A 22,635-nucleotide genomic window follows, 5' to 3' on the forward strand; every position below is an offset into this window, starting at 1 on the left:
GGAAAAGCTTGCTTGCTGCTCACTGGCTTTAGATCCTATATGTGGCTCATCTACCTCTAGTTCTATGAACTTGAACAAACATTATCTTCCAATCCTGGAGCCATCAGTGGCTTGATCTTTGTCCTCCCAACCTTGAATTCATTTGGCTCTCCAGTACCAGCATGCATTGCTGAACTTGGATTCATTCATATCTGTAGCCACCAGGCTAGTCTCCCAGTCGATCTTAGGAAGCAGGCGCTGCTACTTTAACATCTGACCTTGTCTCAGCCTCAAATTTACTGTCCTGGTAGATCATCTAAGAAGCCACCGTGCGGATGGGACCATTTTTTGAAGGGGCCTTAGTGAGACTAAGAAAAGTGTATTGCTGAGAGAATTTGCCTCAATTATCCACTGATTTCAGAGACATAGTTACACACATTCAGGTTAGAATAAATAGTTAATGCATGTATGACCTGGAACCCTATTAATAATCCCTTTTGACTTACCATTTTATACATCTAAGAGTTTATTTGATGAAAAAGGTACATGCAATTATAGAAACTAGTCTCAAAACCATGGGTCAGGCAGCCAACTGTATGATTTCCCTGACTCACTTTCTGGCAAAGACTGATAAATGTGAAATCTGTAAGATAGGCGGCAGGCTGAAAGCATCTCAGGTACCAAGAATCAGAAGTCATGAGGTAAATATAAGACGAATGAGAAGGTACAGATTTTTCTTAACATCCATATATATCAATACAGAACACACCCAAAGAAATGTCCCTTCTAATAGATTGACTGCTCACATGCAATCATAAAAGAGATGATAATTAATTTATGTCAGTCAAAAAAAATGAGAATCATGACGTTGACAAGTTGAAACCATACCATTGACCACACGATGTCTTTTGTTGATTATATGTTAGATTACTAACCACAAAGTCATTAGTTCAGTACCATCAGCTGCTTATGGGAGAAAGATGAAATTTTTTCTGTAGTAAAGAGTTACAGTTTAGAAATTCATGGGGAAATTCTACACTGCCCTCGAGTCAATCGGTATTGCAACCAACTCAATTGCACTGAGAATTCCTAAGCTAAAATTTCCCAATATCCTTAAAGTTATTTTAACTAAACATTGTTATCTGACATTTAAAATAGAAAGATCATAGAACCATAAAGCATATTAAAATTAATTCCATATTTTTTCATTCAATTTGTCATGAAATATTGATATTACAAAAAGTACCCTGTGGTTTCAAAGTGTAAATTAACAAAATAAGTTTGCTCCAATTTCAGTAGGTTTTCATTATATATCACTATTTTCATAACAATTCCAATATTATATATTCTTCCTAAAAGAGTAACTTGTTAAGTATGTTTATTATAATGTTTACTATTGTATATGTCTTCTCTGATAAATTAAATTTGTAATTACATAAATTAAATAGTATTATTGTTAATTTCTATATTATGATATAAAATCATAAGCGCTCTAGCCAAAGTATTCCCTTCTACATTTATTTGTTATTTTCAAATTTGATCTTTTAAAAATTTTTAATTTTTCAAAATGTAATATTATCTTATTCATAAAGTAGAATTTCAGTAATAAGCATTCATATAACGGGAGTGCTGTGTGCCAAGGGTTAGGCTGTTAACTGAAAGGTCAGTGTTTTAGCATACTACATATACCACTGAGACAGAAGAAACTATTTGCTTCAGTAAATAGGAAAGCCTTGGAAAACCTATAAGGCAGTTTCACTCTGTCCAGCAGGTCTCTGTGAGTTGAAATAAACTTGATGACAGTGGGGTTTATTTATATATTGAAAACACCAATTCCAAATTTGGATGCCTTAGATCATAAAACTTATTTTCTTTTTGTAAACAAATACACTTACCTACAAAAGATTAATGCTGTTTGACAAGAAGCTGCTTTCTCATTAGGAGCTAATGGTTTCAATAAAAATAAATTAAAATATTTATGGAACTTAAAAATCTCCTCTCATATGAAGCATTTCAGAGGTTAAGTTTGTTTTTGTTTTATTCATTGCCTTATGTTGTGTGTTTTTCTTTCGTGTGTGTGTTTGGGTTTGCTCTTCATTACAAGTAATGGATAAAGCATGTAGTCTTTCTTAGATAGATGTCATCATCATGGAGCACCTCAGGAGGTAAGAAAAGAAATCCACCATTTTTTTTATACAAACAGATACCTCAGAGACCTCACATGGACACAGTCCAGTTAAAATATGCTTAATGTCATCCTCTGGTGCTCTGATCAGAAAACAATTTCATCTCTATATCCAGTTGCAAGAGCTAAGGTTAATTTTTTCCTTCTAATTCATGAGGATAATATTACAAAGCTCTAATATACGTGGGCCTGTGTACATTTTAATTTCAGAATCTTAATAGATAAGATAAATGTTTGCAAATATATTTTAACACACTTTAGCAAGTCAAAAGAATATTAGATGAATTTTCCAGAAAGCTACACATATAGAATTACTTCAATTTACAGCAAAATGTGTAAAGAGATGGTGCCCCACTATCAAAAGATCTAGAGGCTGGCGTCCTATTGGCTTGAAGATAAACAAGCCACCACCTAACTGAGAAGCAACAAAGCCCACATTAAAGAAGCACACCTGTCTGTGAGAACAGGTGGTGTTGAAGGAATCAGGTTTCAGGCATCAAAGAACAAACAAACAAACAAAAATAATAGCATTGTGAATGAGGGGAATTCAGAGTGGGGACCCAGGGCCCATTTGTGGGCAATTGGACATTCCTTGCAGAATGGCCTTGGGGAAGAGATGAGCCAGTCAGAGTGCAGTGTAGCAATGATGAAACACAACTTTCCTCTAGTTCTTGAATGCTTCCTCGCCCCCGCCCCCACCACTATCTTGATCTCAATTCTACCTTACAGATCCAGCTGGACCGGAGGATGTACACTGCAGAAAGGAATCCAGGACAGATGAAGCCCTCAAGACCAGTGGTGAGAGTGGCGATATTGGGAGGGTGGTGGGAAGGTGAGGGAGAAAGTGGGAACTGATTACAAGGATCTACATATAACCTCCTCCCTATGGAATGGACAGCAGAGAAGTGGGTGAAGGGAGACGTCGGACAGTGTAAGATATGACAAAATAATTTATAAATTATCAAGGGTTCATTGGAGAGGGGGATGGGGGGAGGAAGGGGGGAAATGAGGAGCTGATATCAAGGACTCAAGTAGAAAGTAAATGCTTTGAGAATGAGAGAAACAAATGTACAAAAGTGTTTGACACAATGGACATATGTGTGGATTGTGATGAGTTGTATGAATCTCCAATAAAATGATTAGAAAATAAAATTAAATTAAAAAGGAAGAATATACTTGGCATTTCTTCAGCTGAAAGATTTGAAGAAAAACTCAAGGTTTGAGGTCCATGATTGAAATAATATATGGGTAAAATGTTGAATGACAAGAAACAACAAAAGAGAGTGTAAAAATGTGGAGAGTCACTATATGAAAAATAGTTGGTTGCTATTCAATCATTTCAGGTGGCAGCATACAGCCAGGAAATGTTACTTCGAAATAAAGAAGGCTAAGGTGCCTTGGGAAACTCAAAAACAAGTTCACTGCCATCCAGTACATGATTGCTACCCCTGTGTCTTTCTCCAAAGGAGCAGCTGAACTTGTAATTTCATAGGGCAGCACGACTTGCAATTACTACACCAACAGGGATCCTCTGCAGGAAACTGTGAAACAAATCTCTTCTAACATTTACTGAAGATAAGACAGAAATGAACGTTCTAATTATTGCTCCTTATTCTCAAATCAAATAAGGTTGTTAGATTTCATAATTAGTATGTGGCCCTTTAAAACCTATCAAACTAATCATATTGTCGAAAAACGTCTCTGAAAATATTAATTGTATTGCCTTCATACTATTATGGCATTAAAAATGGTTTAGAAAGAATTTTTACTTTTAAATTCCTGTGAATGAAATATGGTGTGAGAAACTCTTTGATATGAGCCATAGGATATATTCAATATGGAAAAGAAATATTTATATTTCTGAATAAAATCTTGATATAAAAAATTATCTGAAGTACCAAGTGAATAGTCAATGAAATTAGGAAACACTTGTAATAATGAAAAAAATAGATGAAAGTGGAACTTCATAGTGAAATTAAAAAGTAGTACTAAAAAGGAGAAAGGGCGAGCTCTATTGCCTGGCTGCATAGACAGTGGAAAAGGAAGGGTTTTCCACTGATAATGGAGCGTTCCTGGAAGCTCCCTAGAAAATTCCAAGAAATGGAAAAGACAAGTAAATCAGAGAATGGAGTTAATCCCTGGTACCTGAAAGCCAAATAATATTTGAAATCACCTCTAAGAAAGTGACTATGCGTGAAGCTTTTACCAGTACACTACACACAATGTCGAGTAACCCTTCCTGTATTGAAGTCTGACTCTGTTATTTCTGCATAGTGGGCTTTAAATTCAGAACAAACAGATTTAGAGGAGGAAAGAAGTAAGATGCTGTAGGAACAGAAGAAAAATAACTGATATACTGAGTGGCCAATGTTATCTGTGGATGAGGATATGGTTGCAATGTTATTGCTCTTCCTTTTCTAAACGTTCTATAATTTTTCTTTTTTTTTAATTTTTTAAAATAATTTTTTCTTTCTCCTATTTGTTAGATCTTGTAAAATAATGGAAAGAGAAAGAGAACTCACAAAAATCATTGTGTTTTTTCTAATATCAAAGAGAAAATCACCCTTTTACCATTAGTTATATTTCATGTTTTTGCAGTTTTAAAATTTATATTTAAAGTTCATTGATTTTTAATGACAAATATTTTATTATGAATAGGTATAGATTTGTAATACATATTTTCAGAAACAAATAATTATCTCATAATTATTTTGTTAATTATTTTCAAATAATGAAATATCAAAATTTGGAACTATGCACCTGCTCCTGGAATAATCCCAGTTTAGTCCTGTGGTTGTGTTGTTAGATACCAACAGATGACTTTCAATCTGCAGTGACCCTCTGTGCAACAGAACAACACCCTTCCCTTTCCCTCTCCTGCAACAACCCTCAAAGCATTGTTTTCTTTGAGCCCATTGTTGAAACCACCATGATGGTCCATCTCATGAAGGGCCATCTTCCTTTTTGCTGAACCTCTGCTTTAATAAGCAAGATGTCCTTCTCCGAAGACCGCTTCCTCCTGATAACATGCCCAAAGTATGTGAGACGAAGTTTTGCCATCCACCTTTTTCCTGAGCTTTGGTTTGCTGTACTTCTTTTAAGACAGATTTCCTCTGCCCCACCCCCACCCCTGCTCTGGAAGTGCATATTATAGTCAAACATTATTTCAAACTCATTTTTTTCTTCCTCTCCTTGAGGAAAACAATTTTGTATATACTGTTGCTAGAAGAACTAACATCCCATTTTTTCTTTTCCTGTTCCAGATCTATAACCGTGTATTAAGAACACTTTGATCTCTTTCTCAATGGCCACCATACAGGATCTCAGTCTTTCCAATAACTCAGGATAATATACTGATGTGTCCTAATTTGCATCTTCGATGCAAATGGATTTATCTATACAACATTAGTTTTCCTACTTGGGAATGTTACAGATGTCTCAAACAGAAGAACATTATAAACTGAGTTCTTGCCAACCCAATCTCCATTAAATGTCCTTTGAAGCATAGGGGGGATTATTACTATAAGCCACATTTCTTGAACCTCTCCATAAGTTGCTTCTTGTCTCACTTTGGCTAATAGGAAGCATGGACAGAGAGTAGAGTCCAAGAGTAAAGGGGGAGAAATTGAGTTTTTCTTGACTTAATGTTCACAGTGCATCTCTTGCCATCACTAAATTCCTATGGTTCCTCCTCAGATAAACCCTTCTTTTGACCAGGGAAGCCACTCAACGGACTAAGTTCCGCTGCCATTCCACTTCCTGAGCTCTGAGAATAACATCTCATCGGGTCCTTGCAATTGTAGTGACATCATTTCTCTGTCTCTTTTTTGAATTACAGATACCCTCGCATATTTGTAGTTGAATTAGAAAAAAAAGACTAATTGCCATTAAGTGCCGCATGACTCATAGTGACCCTAAAGGATAGAGCTAGTCTATCCCATAGGGCTCCCGAGGCTGTAAATACTTATGTGTCCTTCTCTCAATAAGCAGTTGATGGATCTGAACCTTGAATCTATCAATTAGCAGCCAATCACTTAAACACAGTAACATCAGAACTCCTTCTTTGTAATGAGTTGCCTATATTTAAAACCATCAATTGAACTTCCTGAGAAGTACATTTTTTACTGAACCAGAAATCAAAGAGTACAATCTGGTTGCATTTTGTACACTATGGCTTAATTCACCCATAAATGAAATCATAGCTAGAAATGTAGACATAGACAAATGCTCTAAATAGATACCGAGAAGAGAACACTATACAAACAATTAACTTAATATAGCATCCATAGTGTTAGGAGGGAACACAGATAAGAGGTAAAAAACAACACAACAAATAAGTCGTGAATGTTTCTCATTAGTTATTACGTACAACAGAACAAAACACTGTACAGTGGAGTCCTCCTCACATTGTTTATGCTTGAGCCCGTGTCCGCATCCACTGTGTCGAACCGTGCCTTAATCTAATGAAAGGCCTTCCTCTTTCCTCCTGGGCCTCCACTTTGCCAAACAATATGACATTTTCCAGACCGGTCTCTCTTGATAATAGGTCCAAAGTACATTGTACTAAGTCTCACCATCCTTGCTTCCAAGAAGCATTCTGGCAGTACATGTCACTTTCAAGATTCTTTGAAAGTACCTTAATTCAATTGCATTGATTATTCTTTGATATTGGTTATTCATTGTCCAACTTATCAGGGTATGGAAAATTCCACTACATGAACCAGACACACCTTAATTTTCAAAGTGACACAATTGTTCCTCAATACTTTTAAGACATATCGTTTTATGACCGTTATTTAATTGTGGATTTATATAGATGAAAGCCTTCACAACTTCAATCCTTTTTCCATTTATCACGGTACCATCTATTGAGCTGGTGTGAAGATATCAGTTTCATTTATTCTGAGTTGAAACCCATACTGAAGACTGCAGTCCTTGATCTTCATTAGAATGGGTTTTAAATCCTCCTCCCATTCAGCAAACAAGGTGTAATGCAGTTAAATATTTATCTGTTCTGAATATTGTATTTTCTGCTTATCAAAGATAGTTAATAAACCTTCCTCCAGCCATAATTCGGCATTATTCTTCATATACTCCAGCTTTTCATATACAGATCGAATAACTATGATGAAAGGCTACCATCCGGATGTCTACTTTTCTTGAGTTTAAAACACACAGTAGTCCTTTTTCTGCTCTGATGTCATGCACAGATTCTGCGTGAGCACAATGAAGCATTCTGGAATCTCCATTATTCTCAGGCTGTCTATAGTTTGTTTCACTCGACACCGTTGAATGGCTTGGAATATTATAGTATTCTCTATATTCAATCAGTATCCCTCTGCTATCAGTACTGATACCCTTCAGACCACGCCTCTTCTGAGTTCATATTGAATTTCTGGCAGCTCTGTATGAATAACTGCTAAAACTGTTTTTGAGTTATCTTCAGCAAAGTTTTACTTGCATACAATTTTGATGATTTTGTTCAATAATTTCCACACTATTGTGCTAATTTTTTTGATGGGCAGAAATATGGAGTTTTGGGGGGGCCGCTGCATTCATTGTTGTTTTTAGCTATAAATGCGTGAAAGTTTTCAGTGCCTTATCAAATTATGGAACGATTTGAATTGGTGTTCCTTTAATTCCTAGAGACATGCTCTTGGCTAATAACTTCAAGACAGTTTGGACTTCTTTCTTCAGTACCATCAATTCTTGATCAAATGTTACCTCTTGATACAGTTATATGTAAGACAGTTTGTTGGGTATTTTTGTTTTGTTTTTTTGGTACAGTGACTCTGAGTATTCCTTCCATTTCCCTTCGTGTTTCTTGCTTCAGTCAATATTCTGCCCATATTTCAACTTGGAGATTTCATTGTTCTTCACTTATTTCAGTTTACCATATGCTGAGTGTATTATTCCTTTTCGACATTCTAATTGGAGATCCTTGCACATTCCATTCTAATACTTTACTCCGCCTCCTTAAGTTGCTCTTTGATATTTTCTGGTGAGTCCTTTTACTTCATCGTTTCTTCCATTTACCTTAGCTGTTCTCTAGTAAACAGAAACTTTCAGTGTCTTCTGACATCCACTTTGATATTTTACGCTACTTCTTTCCTGTATCTTTAAAGACCTTTGGCTTTCTTCATGTCTATTTTTTTTATATCATCCCACTGCTCATCGAGCCTTTGTCATGAGTGTTTAGTAGGTCATGTTCATTCTAAAGATGGTTTCTAAATTCAGATGTGATGTACTCAGGATAGTATTTGATTTTTACTTCAATACCTCAAAAGAAACAGATGAACAAACCATTTGAAAAGTGGACAAAGAACATGAATTGACCAGTTACCAAAGACAACACCCAAATGACCAACAAACATATGAAAAAATAATGATCACTGGTCATTTGGGAGATGCATATCACAGCAAATATGAGACATGATCATTCATTGTCAGTGACAGCCAAGATTTTTTTTAAAAAAGCAAAAAAAGCATAAAAAAACAGAAAACAAAATTTGCTGGAGGGGTGTAGAAAATTGAAACCCTACTATCCTTCTGTTTAACCTGTATTAGGAAAGCAAGACGGAGTTACCTAAAACAATTGGGAATGAAAATTGCACATGATTCAGCAATCTTTCTGCTAGGGATGTACCCTAAAGAAGTAAAGTGAATCCAGAGTTACGGGGACTCCCATGGTCGTTTAAGCAATGATCACAGTAGCAAGAACTTGGAAACAGGCCAAATGCCTATCAGTGAAAGAATGGATAAAGAAGCTCGGGTACATACACACAAGAGAAGAGTATGAATCATTCAAAAACAATGATGAAACCACAGAGCACTCCCTGGTGTGGATGGATCTGGAGAACCTTATGCTGAGTGAGTCAGTCAAAAATAGTCAATCAAAAAATGATAAGCACTGCCTGATAACACTGTAAGGGAATATCTATAAGGATAAAAACAAAGACTTAAATACCAGAAAGAGACTTTAACCTCAAATATAATTTTTAAAATCATTTTATTGGGGGCTCATACAATTATTATCACAATCCATACATAAATCCATTGTGTCAAGCACATTTGTACATTTATTGCCCTCATCATTCTCAAAACATTGGCTTTGTACTTGAGCCCTTAATATAAGCTCCTAATTTTCCCCTTCCTCCCTACTCCCCCTCCCTCATGAACCCTTCATAATTACTAAATTATTATTATTTTGGCATATCTTACACTGTCAGATATTTCCTTTCACCTACTTTTCTGTTGTCCATCCCCGAGGGAGGAGGTTATATGTAGATCTTTGTAATTAGTTCCTCCTTTCTATCCCACCTTCCCTCCATCCTCCAGGTATCTTAACTCTCCCCACTGGTCCTGAAGGAGTCATCTGTCCTGGATTCCCTGTGTTTCCAATTGCTATCTGCACCAATGTGCATCCTCTGGTCTAGCCAGATTTGTAAGGTAGAATAGGGATTATGGTAGCGGGGGAAGGAAGCATTTAAGAACTAGAGGAAATTTGTATGTTTCATCACTGCACCTTGACTGGCTTATCTCTTCCCTGCAACACTTCAATAAGTGGGTGCCCAGTTGCCTACAGATGGCCTTTGTAGCTCCACTCTGCACACACCCTCATTTACAATGATGTGATGTTTTTTTCTTTGATGCCTGATACATGATCCCTTTGACACCTCGAGGTCACACCGGCTGGTGTGCTTCTTCCATGTGGGCTTTGTTGCTTCTGAGTTAGATGACCGCTTGTTTAACTTCAAGCCTTTAAGACCTTAGATGCTGTATCTTTTGATAGCCGGGCATCATTGGCTTTCTTCACCACATTTGCTTATGCACACATTTGTCTTCAGTAATCATATTGGGAAGGTGAGCACCCACTGATATGATTTTTTGTTCTTTGATGTTGGATACCTGGTCCCTTCTACACTTTGTGGTCACACAGGCTAGTGTGTTCTCATTCATCACTTTGTCTTACTATGCCTTGTTTTTTGGTGCATATTATTATCTCTACAGATCTAGCTAGATAAGATAGGCTGGATGAATAGTCTGGAGAAGAAAACAATGGGACCGATCGTTCCCGAGGGACATGAGAGAAGGGGAGGCAGAGGAATGGAGGTGGTGTTGACCAACCCAGGGACAGGTGAGCAACAAATGATCTAAAATTAGTGGCAAGGAGGGTGTGAGAGATCTGATAGGGATTCAGCAAGGGCAATGTAACAGAGAGAAATTACTGAAACCAAAAGGAAGGCTGAGCATGATAGTGGAACAAGAGGAAAGTAAAAGTAAATAGAGGAAAGAACTAGGAGACAAGGGCTATTTATAGAGGTCTAAATACGGGCATGCACACATGTAAATATATTTATATAGATGGTGGGGAAATAGATCAATGTGCATATATTTATAGGTTTAGTATTAAAGCAGAAGATGGACATTGGGCCTCCACTCAAGTACTTACACTCAATAACACATTGTTCTATGAAATTGTCATTGTATCATGCACACCTTCCCGACATGATCACTGAAGACAAAGCAGGTGCATAAGCAAATGTGAAGAAAGCTGATGGTTCTCGGCTATCAAAAGATAGTGTCTGGGTTCTTAAAGACTTGCAGATAAACAAGCAGCCATCTAGCCAAGAAGCATCAAAGCCCACATGGAAGAAGCACACCAGTTTCAAATATAATTTAAAGAGAACATTTATTAAGTCTTAAAAGGGACAAAGATAACACAAAAGTACAGACACACCATGTGGACATGAGAAGGCCAGACAGGATGCTAATCAAATAAAGCATGGGATAAAGGAAATTGTCACAACTTCATGATTGGTGACAGATCAATACCTCAAAATTATAGGTGGGTCTACAAAAATGGGAAGAGGGGCATGATTGGGACACATATATTATGTTAGATGGAAGAGCTTACGAGATTTGTCCAGGGTCTTCCAACTAAGATAGTCAGGGCATGACTGATAAGGCATAACCCATGACTATATGATTCTAAGAAGCACCTAAGAGACTGCCCATCCCTGGAATGGACTGTGTCTGAGTACAAGACTATCCACAACCCATGTTAATAATCAGAAGGAAATCAGTGGAGACTCAATCCATATGTGAACTCTGCAAATGGATGTTGGGCTTTCATCCACCAGCTTTCTGCAGATGGGGTACTCAGAATTTAAGCTATAATACAGTTGTAAGTAATAATTACCTCAGTAGGAAATAATTTAGACTGTAACAGACATCTTCAAATTTAAGAGCAGTATTTGTTGACTGGAAGAAATTGGGAAATATAGTTGAAATTATGAAACTGACATAATATTACATAAGAATGATCATCACCTCATTTCTAGTAGTTGTAGCTCAATACTAGAATAGAGTAAGCAGCAAGGTTAATTTTGATAGTTCATTCTGCAATTTTAGGTGAATTCAAGATCCATTAAAACAGTAAGGAGTCAATCTCCAGGTTAGTAATATCAGATTGCTTTTTAATGTTATGCAATTTGCCCTCACTTTTAAACAATTGCATCAACACTTAATCTAACAAATTCCTTTTCATAACCATATTCTCTTGCTGCATATATAGCTCCTAAATCATTGGAAAGTCTTCAAGCTTTTTGTTGCACTAAAACACACCCAAGTTCACTGCAACTCGCTGATTGCAACTCACAGCAACCCTATAAAGAAAGTTTAAATATGAAGCAAAGACATGCACAATGACTTACCTACAAATTTGACTTAATAATTCTTTTGTTAAACCAATTTTTAAAAATGTTTTATTAGGGGTTCAAACAACTCTTATCACAATCCATACATACATCAATTGTGTAAAGCACATCTGTACATTCATTGCCTTCATCATTTTCAAAGAGTTTGCTCTCCACATAAGCCCTTGGCATCAGGTCCTCCTTTTTTCCTCCTCCCTCCCCGCTTCCCTCTCTCTCATGAACCTTGATAATTTATAAATTATTATTTTTCATATCTTTCCCTGTCCGGAGTCTCCTTTACCCTCCTTTCTGTTGTCTTCCCCAGGGAAGAGGTCACATGTAGATCCTTGTAATCGTTTCCCTCTTTCCAACCCACTCTCCCTCTACCCTCCCAATATCACCACTCACACCCCTGGTCCTGAAGGTATCATCTGCCCTGGAGTCCCTGTGCCTCCAGCTCCTATCTGCACCAGTGTACATCCTCTGGGCTAGCCAGACTTGCAAGCCCACATGGAAGAAGCACACCAGACTGTGCGATCACGAGCTGTCGAAGGGATCAGGTATAAGGCATCATCAGAACCAAAAAAAATCTTTCCATAGTGAATGAAGAGGGAAGTGCAGAGTGGAGACCCAGAGCCCATTTGTCGGCCACTGGAGACCCCCTCACAGAGGGGTCTAGGGGAGGAGATGAATCAGTCAGGGTGCGATGTAGCACCAATGAAGAATACAGCTTTCCTCTAGTTCCTAAATGCTTCCTTCCCCGCAACTATCATGATCCAATAATATGAATTTTTATGTTAAATAGGTGAGCATGTTCATTTCAGGTCATCAAGTTTATGTACAGTCACTCGCTCTTTGGTTTCTCGTCTCCGTTTCATGGTACCCATCATAATCAGAACAATGCTTGTAATTAAAGGGGAACACAGTTGGCCAGTAGTTCATCTGGCTCATGAAAGCCCCTTGCATTTCACAGTAGGAATGTGTATGCGCCATACAGCTTTCCCTGATTGTGCTGCTTCAGAATCTGATCACAAGGACATCCTTTTGCGATACTTCTGGCTATTTTGAACTGCCAACCTTTTAGTTAGCAGCCCAACACCATTATGTTATTTTGGTTATAAGTTATAACGGTTATTTTATAGAGTTTTGTAAATATTTTTTCTAATCATTACTTAAATGAACAGAAAGTGAAAAAAAATTGGAAGTGTTCTAGAGATTTGCATGCATTTACCATATTTTCAAGAGGTGATTTTTGATTCACTCTGTATTATAAATGTAACTTTCTACCCTTAAGTAAATTCTCATTCATAGAATCATATTATAGTAACATTTACTTGTATTGTTTTCTTTACTTTTGCACTGCTATAAAATAAAAATAAAACCACTAGAGTACACGGTTACATATTATAAATTAATTTTAAAAATAAAAATGACATTAAAGTTTCCTTCATAATACACAAACTTAAATTGTCAATTCTGATTGCATTTTTTACAAAAGTATTTTTCACGAAAACATAATGTCATGATGAAAGATCTAGGTACTCTTTAATGTTACCACTCTCAAACTGTCCCCTATTATGGGAAAAAAAAGTGCGGAGTGTTCTGTATGTGGTGTCAGCATTTCCTTTTAAAGGTCAGGTTACAAAACGTTTGGCTCTTTGGATCCTGCGGTCACTATTAGCACAAACACAGCCATAGGAAATATCTTTTAAATGAGTGTACTGTGTGCTCTTTATAAAAGCAGGTGTTGACTGAGATTTGACCGTAGACCATAACTTGACATCTCCATCCTATATGCATGTATTCAAATGGGTTGAGTAGGCATTGATCTTGCCCAATATTTTGTGAAGGAAAATTCCATTATTAAAGAAGTGCCAAAGGGAAATTTATATAACCAGGTGAAAGTTAGCACAACTTTATAAATTGTATACTCTTTGCTAAGAAACAAGAGGCCAGAAGACTTAGGTCAGGAGAAACATTTTAAAGGGCGAGGCTAGGAATCAGACTGCATTACCATACAATTTCGGCGAGAAAATTCTGGTGGACAATGATGAGTAATACAAATTGCCTTTGAATATCTTTTCTGCTCAATTTTTTAAAATAAAGTGATATTTTCACAATGAATTTCTGGAGTTTTCACAGAAACACTGCCGTTTTGTCACCGCTTTGTCCCCGCTCGGACACTGCCTACAGAAGTTGCAGCTCACATGACAATGGGCATCTGTGGGAGCATTTAGTGGTTGCAGGCACTGACGCAGCAGCAATGATTCATTTTCCGTTCAAGCCTTAGTTTGGAAGCAATTCTTTATACAAAAGGAAGGAGGATAAAATCCCTCAGAGCGAAGGAGGCAGGACCATTTTTGTGGAGCCCAGGGAACAGAGAGGTGACCAACCAGAATACAGAACACTCAGATTAGATCAGCACCCAGCAGAGCTACTGCAGCACTGTCACCATGGAGAAAAGGTCATTCCCGGAGTAATAAATTACTGGCAACCTAGTGACTTGAAAGGAATAATTTCTTTCTAGTACAATTGAGGATATGTTCATCCTTCAAATCTGAACAATCACAAAGAAAAGATAGAGAGAACTCTCAGTGGATCCTCTGAAGCAAGACACTGGCATGACAAAGACTATTGACCTATATTAGGAATCTTTGGGCACACATAGGATGAACAGAAGAAATGAGATGAAGGGGGGTATTCTGGAGCAGGCTAAAAGGGATGGCCCAGGGTGTACTGTCTTACCAGATCCTTGGTGAGAAAGGAGTTTTAAAAATCCAGACTTCTTCTGATTTTTATCTAATGATGCGAATTAAATGAGATAAGCTAATTCCTTGAGATTATAACTGGTATCTAATCCTTAGTACTCTCAAATATAAAAGGAAACCCAGGCTTACATAAGGAGAAACCATTATAAAATTCTATTGTAATAGGGAAAGACTTGCCAAATAAAGTACATATCCAAATATGTGGATGAGGCATTTTACGCTCCTGAAAAGCTACCCTTGGAAATCCCCAGGGGAATTCTTCCCTGGGCCACAGTTGTTGTGAGTCAAAATTGACTCCATGGCACTGAAATATTTTATTTTTATTTACTTTTGATATTTTAATGTGGCCCAGGAAAGTGATATATACCTATTGCTGTTCAGTCAATTTTGATTCATATTGACTCTGTAAAACAGACTAGAATATTTACTGTCTCTGAGAATATACATTGTTACAGAAAGATTACCTTATCTTTTTCCCCTTTGGAGTGGTTATTGGCTACCAGGACTGTGTGATCAGATCTATAAAATGGAAAAACAATGACAACAAAAAACCGCAATGCTATGAAGTCCATTCCGAGCCATAGGGAACCTCCTGAGGGTTTCCTCTCCGAAAATCTTCAGAGGAGCAAATGTTTCACACGTCTTAGCAGCTGACAGGCTTGAATCACTCACCTTGTGGTTAATAGCCCAGAGAAAGATACCCATGTATTTTTAACAATGAAAAGAAGAGGAGGCTAATCTTTTTCTTCCAGAATTTCTAGCAATATCATATAAACCAACAACTCCATCTTAGTCTGTTACAGAAGCTAGAAAGGTAAATTCGTATGTAGATCATTGGGATCGGTTTTTCCCTTTTTTCCCCCACTTTCTCCTTAACCTCCTGGTATCGCTACTCTTATTATTGGTCTTGAGGGATTTATCTGTCCTGGATGCATGGGCAATAGAAAAGTGGGTGAAGGGAGACATCGATCACTTGTAAGATATGAAAAATAATAATAATTTATAAAATATCAAAGGTTCATGAGGGAGCGAGGGAAAAAATGAGGAGCTGATACCAAGGGCTCAAGTAGAAATAACATGCTTTGACAATGATGATGGCAACATATGTAAAATGTGCTTGACACAATAGATATATGTATGTCTGTGATAAGAGCTGTATGAGCCCCTAATAAAAATGATTTTAAAACAACTACAAAAATATTCATTAGATGTTATAGAAATTTGAGGAATGTAATTGCATAGACAAAAACACCCACCAAGTACTAGAGGCACACAGCCAGGAAGTGTTTCATGTTGCCGTGTCTATGGGTTAGAACTAACTCAAAGGCACACAACAACAGCAGCAACAACAAATGGAAATTCCTATTGTTACTTTTCATTTTTATTCTGCTTACTAGATTCTTTTCACAATTATGGAGAACAGAAAGAAGCTCTAATGACCAATGTGTTTCCAATCTTCCTGGCAGGATAGAGATTCAGATTTTTTATTTAATTTCACTTAAAGAAAACATAGTAGAGTAACATATTTTCATAACTAATATGTGGGTTCAGGTTTATATCCCCAAATATAATAATATTCAACAAATGTAGATTTCAATTTAGGATAATTTTGCAGACATTGGATTATTACACATAATACCAGAAATTTATGAGGTAAGTAATACTATATTTTTAAATAAATAATAAGAAAAAGTAATAAAAATAAAATGTAGCACAGTGTATGGTGGTTGAGTGATACATGGTAGTCATTTTATCCCAGAGATTCTGATAAAGTTTATTGTGCCAACCTGGCTAATAAACACATGTGGGGTTAACTGAAGGGCAGAGAGAGAAATGACTCAGTGACCCTTGCCTTTTGAGTTCTCAGGTCTCTTGCTTTCTGATGGTCAGACCAGGGTGCGACTGCATTAGCCAGTTTCCTGTTGTAGCTGGCACAAGGAAGCTGGATATTTGAAGGGAAAACATGTATCTTAAGACACTTGGTCTCCCAAATGAAGCCTGAGCATGATAGTGGGACAAGAGGAAAGTAAAAGGAAATAGAGGAAAGAACTAGGAGGCAAAGGGCATTTATAGAGGTCTAAATAAAGGCATGTACATATGTAAATATATTTATATATGAAGGTGGAGAAATAGATCTATGTGCATATATTTATAGGTTTAGTATTAAGGTACCAGATGAACTTTGGGCCTCCACTCAAGTATTCCCTCAATGCAAGAATACTTTTTCTATTAAACTGACATTCTATGATGCTCACCTTCCCGACACAATCACTGAAGACCAAATGGGTGAATAAGCAAATGTGGTAAAGAAAGCTGATGGAGCCCGGCTATCAAAAGATATAGAATCTGGAGTCTTAAAGCCTTGAAGTAAACAAGTGGCCATCTAGCTCAGAAGCAACAAAGCCTAAATGGAAGGAACACGCCAGCCTGCTTGATCATGAGGTAACAAAAGGATCAGTTATCAGGCATCAAATAATAAAAACTCATATCGTGGTGTGCTCATCTCCCTGATACTATCGCTGAAGACAAATTGGTAACTAAGCAAATGTGGTGAATAAAAGTGATGGTGCCCGGCTATCAAAAGATACAGTATCTGGGGTCTTAAAGGCTTGAAGGTAAACAAGCAGCCATCAAGGTCAGAAGCAACAAAGCCCACATGGAAGAAGCACACCAGCCTGTGCAATCACAAGCTGTTGAAGGCATCAGGTATCAGGCATCAAAGAACAAAAATCATATCATAGTGCATGAGGGGGGTGGACTGCAGAGTGGAGACCCAAAGCCCATCTGTAGGCAACTGGAGATCCCCTTACAGAATGGTTGTGGATAGAAGATGAGCCAGTCAGGGTGCAGGGTAGCAATAATGAAACATACAATTTTCCTATAGTTCCTAAATGCTTCCTCTCCCCACGACTATCATGATCCCAATTCTACCTTACAAATCTGGCTAGACCAGAGAATGTACATTGGTACAGATAGGAACTGGAAACAGGGAATCCAAGGCGGATGATCCCTCAGGCCCAGTGGTGTGAGTGGTGATACTGGGAGGATGGAGGGAAGGTGGGCTGGAAAGGGGGAACCGATTACAAGGATCTACATATAACCTCTTCAGTGGGGGATTGACTACAGAAAGGTTGGTGAAGGAAGACATTGGAAAGTGAAATAAATGACAAAATAATGATTTATAAATTACCAAGTGTTCATGAGGGAGGACAAAGCAATGGGTAATGGTCATACAATCTGGCTGTTGGACTCTGTTGTCGATGTACATTTTCACAGCATAAGAGAATGGATGAAAGAGTATGGCGATGCTTGAGCATAGCAGGCTCAGGATGAGGATGCTGTCTGGCATTAGCAAATATGCATTAAGGAACCCTTCTGTTTCTAAAAGTTTCCAAGTACATCATCAGCAACAATCTGAGATAAATATATACTAACAGTTACCTGAATTAGAAGCTGACCCTATGCATGTCTCAGAAGAATCATATATTTACAATGGGAAATCATCATCCATTACAAAAAAGTTCAATCACCAAGAATAAGGGGTCACCCTCCAAAAATATTTGTATTTACCATGTATCTGCTGAAAAATCACTAAAATGGCTGGGATGAATTGAAATGAACAAAACTGCTTTTCCTGCTAATGGACTATCCAAATGAACATAAACTAGATTAAACAGAACCTGGCTACATAAAGAATACTGTAATTGAGAATTCCAGTTCTGTGTGATATTTCATGCTAAAAAATGTACAGTCCAATATAGCTTGAAAGTATATAAAATAGAAAGTATCATTCTGAATTTCACATAGCACCCTAATGATAATAACAGATGAGTCTTATTGAAACACACTTCAAAATAATTGTCCAGAGTAATGTCAAACTGTAAGTTTTCTTATGTATTTCTGTCACATATTATTTGTTACAGTTGAAGAAATAACATTGGAAGCATATTTTTAGAGAGCAGGTTAAAATGAGGCAACATAAAAGTAAAACATCCTAACAAATGGTTAATTCTTTCCTATCTAAAATGTATATTGGGTATTTCTTTTCTTTTTTAAGAGAAATTTAAATCACCCTAACTTCACAACCAGAGATAGGTACACTTTCTAAATTCATAGATTTGTGTTTTGATTAATGATTTTTAAATATATAGAAGATATCATTTTCTCCAAATGACCACATACATTTAATTTTAAATGTTCATATTATGGCATTTTATAGATGTGTGATGCATATTCCTATTATAAAATTTTTCTTAATATTAAAAAAAATAAGATAGGCAAAATGCCATCTCTGCGTATGCACTATATTTAAATAAACCTTGCCAGTGCCATCAAATCAATGTCAATTCAGAGTGTCTCCTATAGGATTTCCAAGACTTAACCAGGGCAGGCAGCCCTGTCATTCTTCTGTGGAGTGGCTCCTGATTTCAGTTAGCAAGGATGTTTTCAGGGAATCCAACAGTTGTCATGGGTCAATAGCTAGAAACACACTTTTCTGAAACTTACATCATTCTGTAATCACAGTTGTGATTCTGAGATCTGTGTAAACCTACAGAAAATAGTCTAAAATATTTTCATCATATACTAAGTCATTATAATGCTTTCTGCTTGCTTTTTGGTTCTTATAAACCCTTATGCTTACCTAAAATTTGTCAATCACATGTTGGCATTCATTAATGAGTTCACTTAGACCTCTCTGAACTCGTTCAACAGCTGGAAGACTAAACCCTGTCTGATTATGCAAATTAATTTTGCTCCCTGAAAGATGAGTAAGCAACGTACCACCTTTGGGCTCTTCATAATCATGTAACAGAAATCATTTCCTAGAGTTTGTTTTTCCTCATGTCATAAAAATATCGCACATAGTCTATCTGTTCCAGCTTCTTGGACCATTTCCTGGGATGTTTTCCTTTCACATATAGCCATTGAGGTCTTCAATTCATGTATGCTCCTATCCAGCTCTGGGTCCTGGTCAACCTAGGGGCTAGGTGCTAGGCTTCTCAGCTGGTACTGGAGGTGCAGAGGATCTGTCTCATATTACAAATGTGCAGGTGAAGCGCACACACACACACACACACACACACACACACACAAAAGAGAAAGAACGTTTTAAAGGAATATCTGGAGGCTTTTTGTTTTGTTTTGGAATTTTTTATTTTTAAAAATAAAGGAGATGCTATACCAACAAATTAACAATGAAAATACTCTTTAAATGTATACCGATAAAATGGAAATTTTAATACTGATGAAGATGGAAATACTGTTCAACAACATTTTGCTGAAATCTATTATTACTGAGAAATGTAGCTCTACAGATAATACAAGTGATTCATTCATTCATTTTTTTCATTCATTTAAATGAAGCTGTTTAAAAGTAATTTTATTTGTAAGTCTTTTTATGTATCAGAACATTTTGAAAACTAAAAAATCATAAAAGTGGTCTAAAAATACTGTTAAAAGAAAAGTACCGTATCATGAAATAACTTACAAATGTTGCATGGAAACAACATATTTTCCAGAACACATTACTATATTTGTATTCATTTAAAGTTGTATTTTTCTGGGGATTGCAGGCAACAGATACATAAATAACTACAAATGATGTAAGTGCCAGTTTATGTAAGTGTATATAAAATATTTTAAAAATGTAAAATTGTGATGGTCAACATTCCAAATTCAAATAATATGATAAACTATGAAGAAAAGCAAACTAAAATTATCTTCATTTTATAGTCACTGTAAATTTCACTCAGTTTTTACTAAACCTATTGAAATATATATTGTTATAGAAATAACTATTTGTTCCCATAAAGACTTAAAATCTCAGAAATCCAAATGCACAATTGTAACATATTTTAGTTGAAATCAACTATATGAAACTGGGTTAAACATTTAATATATGAATTAATAAGACAGCTTGAGAAGCAGAATAACATCCTCTCACTGTTCACATCCAATTAACTCTGGAAAATCATATTGGTACATAGCACCAATAGCAACCATATTAAACACACCACTTCCTAATTATATGCAATTACTTTAAGGAAAATGTGTAATCATCTTAGTGCATGATCCAAAATATAGTGTATGGCACATTAATATGATATTCCTCCATTAATAGTTGGACTTGTATGTTACCATGATATTTAAACTATATTTAATATTCAGAAAATATATATGCATTAAATGTGAAGTTCCAACTAATAGAAATCAAAGCTAGATGCAGAAAAAAGGTGTCTACAAATAAATTTAAATGAAGTCAAATCATAAGATGTCTCAGAAATCATAATTCAGTAGCTTAAAAATCAATTTTGTTCCAACTCATGTAGTGATGTCAGTACTAGTTTGACATATGAATCAGACAATGGTAGTAGAAAAACAAATAGTACTACAAAATAATGTTTTGTGAATTTAGATGCAAAATTTTCCAATGTAAGTATACCGTACTGAATTTTACATTACGTCAGAGTAATATAGCATGGACAAATAGGCTATTTTTTTCTTTTTTATGGGTTTGTGAACTTAATGATATTTAACAGTGAATAAAAGCTATTCATAATCAATGCACATTCTGATTCTCTGAGAAAACTAGCAATAATGGCATGCTTCTTTAACTTCCCAAGGAGTACACAGATCATCAGCAAAAGAAACTTAGGATCAGGATGGTAATTAATGTTGAAATACCAAACATTTTGTTTGTTTTTCCTCTGAAGCAAGGAGGAAGGAAGGAATGTCTAGTCCACCACCCTTACTCCATAGAGCATAGGAATTTCCAACTACTGAAAAGGGAGAGAAAAAGAATATATATATATACATATTGGAAAATAAGATGAAGAGATGTGTATGTAATTACCACCTAAATAGATTTAATTCTATATAATAAAAGAGAAGTATTGAAATAAACAATTTAAAGTGTAACACCATTTCCAATTGTTCCAAATAAAATAAAAATGAAATACATATATATAAAACTAACAACCTATCTAATGAATATATGAGGAGAGTTCCCACAAAAATGGATTTTTCAAAGTTATGTATTTAATTCTTTTACAAAACAAACATCACCTCAAAGTACTCTCCATTACACTAACTGCATTTGTTAAATCTACAATTCCTTTCTTGAAACCTTTTTCAAACTCCTCTGTTCAGATGTCTGACAGCATCTCTCTGGTTTATTTCGTCACCTCTTCAATGTCATCAACTCACTGCCCTTTCATGCCCTTCTTCATTCTCAGGAACAAAAAGATCAGGTGAGTAAGGTGTATGGGACAAGAGAAGCATGCTATTTTTTTTTTTTGCCAAAAAGTAGCCCACCGACATGGCTGCTTGAGCATGTGCTTTGTCATGGTGACAAAAGCAGTCCCCCGACTGTCACAAATCAGGCCTTTTTAGTTTAAACGTTGTTTTGCTATCTTCTCAGAAGCTCTAACATAGAAAGCTTGATTAGCAGTCTCATCTGGTGGCACGAACTCCAAATTCACTACATTTTCATCCATTTGGGAAGCTGACCAGTGTCCAGAATGAGGTTTGTCACCAATCGACATTTCATCTTTTTTGAAATGAAAAAACACTCTTATATTTGTGTTTTCCCACAGCATTGTCCTTGCAAGCTGTGTTCAACATCACAACAGTTTCTGAGGCATTTTTCCAAAGCAGGAAACAAAATGTCAAAGCCAAATATTGTTCTCTTCAATCAGCCCATCACAAAAAATGAGGTTCAATTGAAACTGCTCTTACAAAAATAATTCACTGTAACCAGAGAGAACCTTCCCAGGTGACACCACTGTGTGGACTAACTCAGAGAGAGTTGCTTGATGCACACCTAGTGGGGAAAAATGTATAGTATGAAAACTCCTCTCTGCCCAGACAATTCTGTTTGGGGGTGGGGGTACACCCTCATACATGATGAAACATCCTGTGTTAGTCTGGGTACTTTAGAGGAACAAATCCACAGAAACTCATGTATAAGAGAGAGTTTTATATAAAGGGTAAATGCACATCAAAA

General features: G+C 36.4%; 1 pseudogene; it reads right to left on the reverse strand.

Moving 5' to 3' along the window:
- Positions 1-19,179: 19,179 nt before the first annotated feature.
- LOC142461097 (DNA-directed RNA polymerases I and III subunit RPAC2 pseudogene) overlaps positions 19,180-22,635 on the reverse strand; it is a 38,280-nt pseudogene continuing 34,824 nt past the window's right edge.

The sequence above is a fragment of the Tenrec ecaudatus genome, chromosome 11 (genome assembly GCF_050624435.1).
Source record: "Tenrec ecaudatus isolate mTenEca1 chromosome 11, mTenEca1.hap1, whole genome shotgun sequence".
In the NCBI taxonomy this organism is placed as follows: Eukaryota; Metazoa; Chordata; class Mammalia; order Afrosoricida; family Tenrecidae; genus Tenrec; species Tenrec ecaudatus.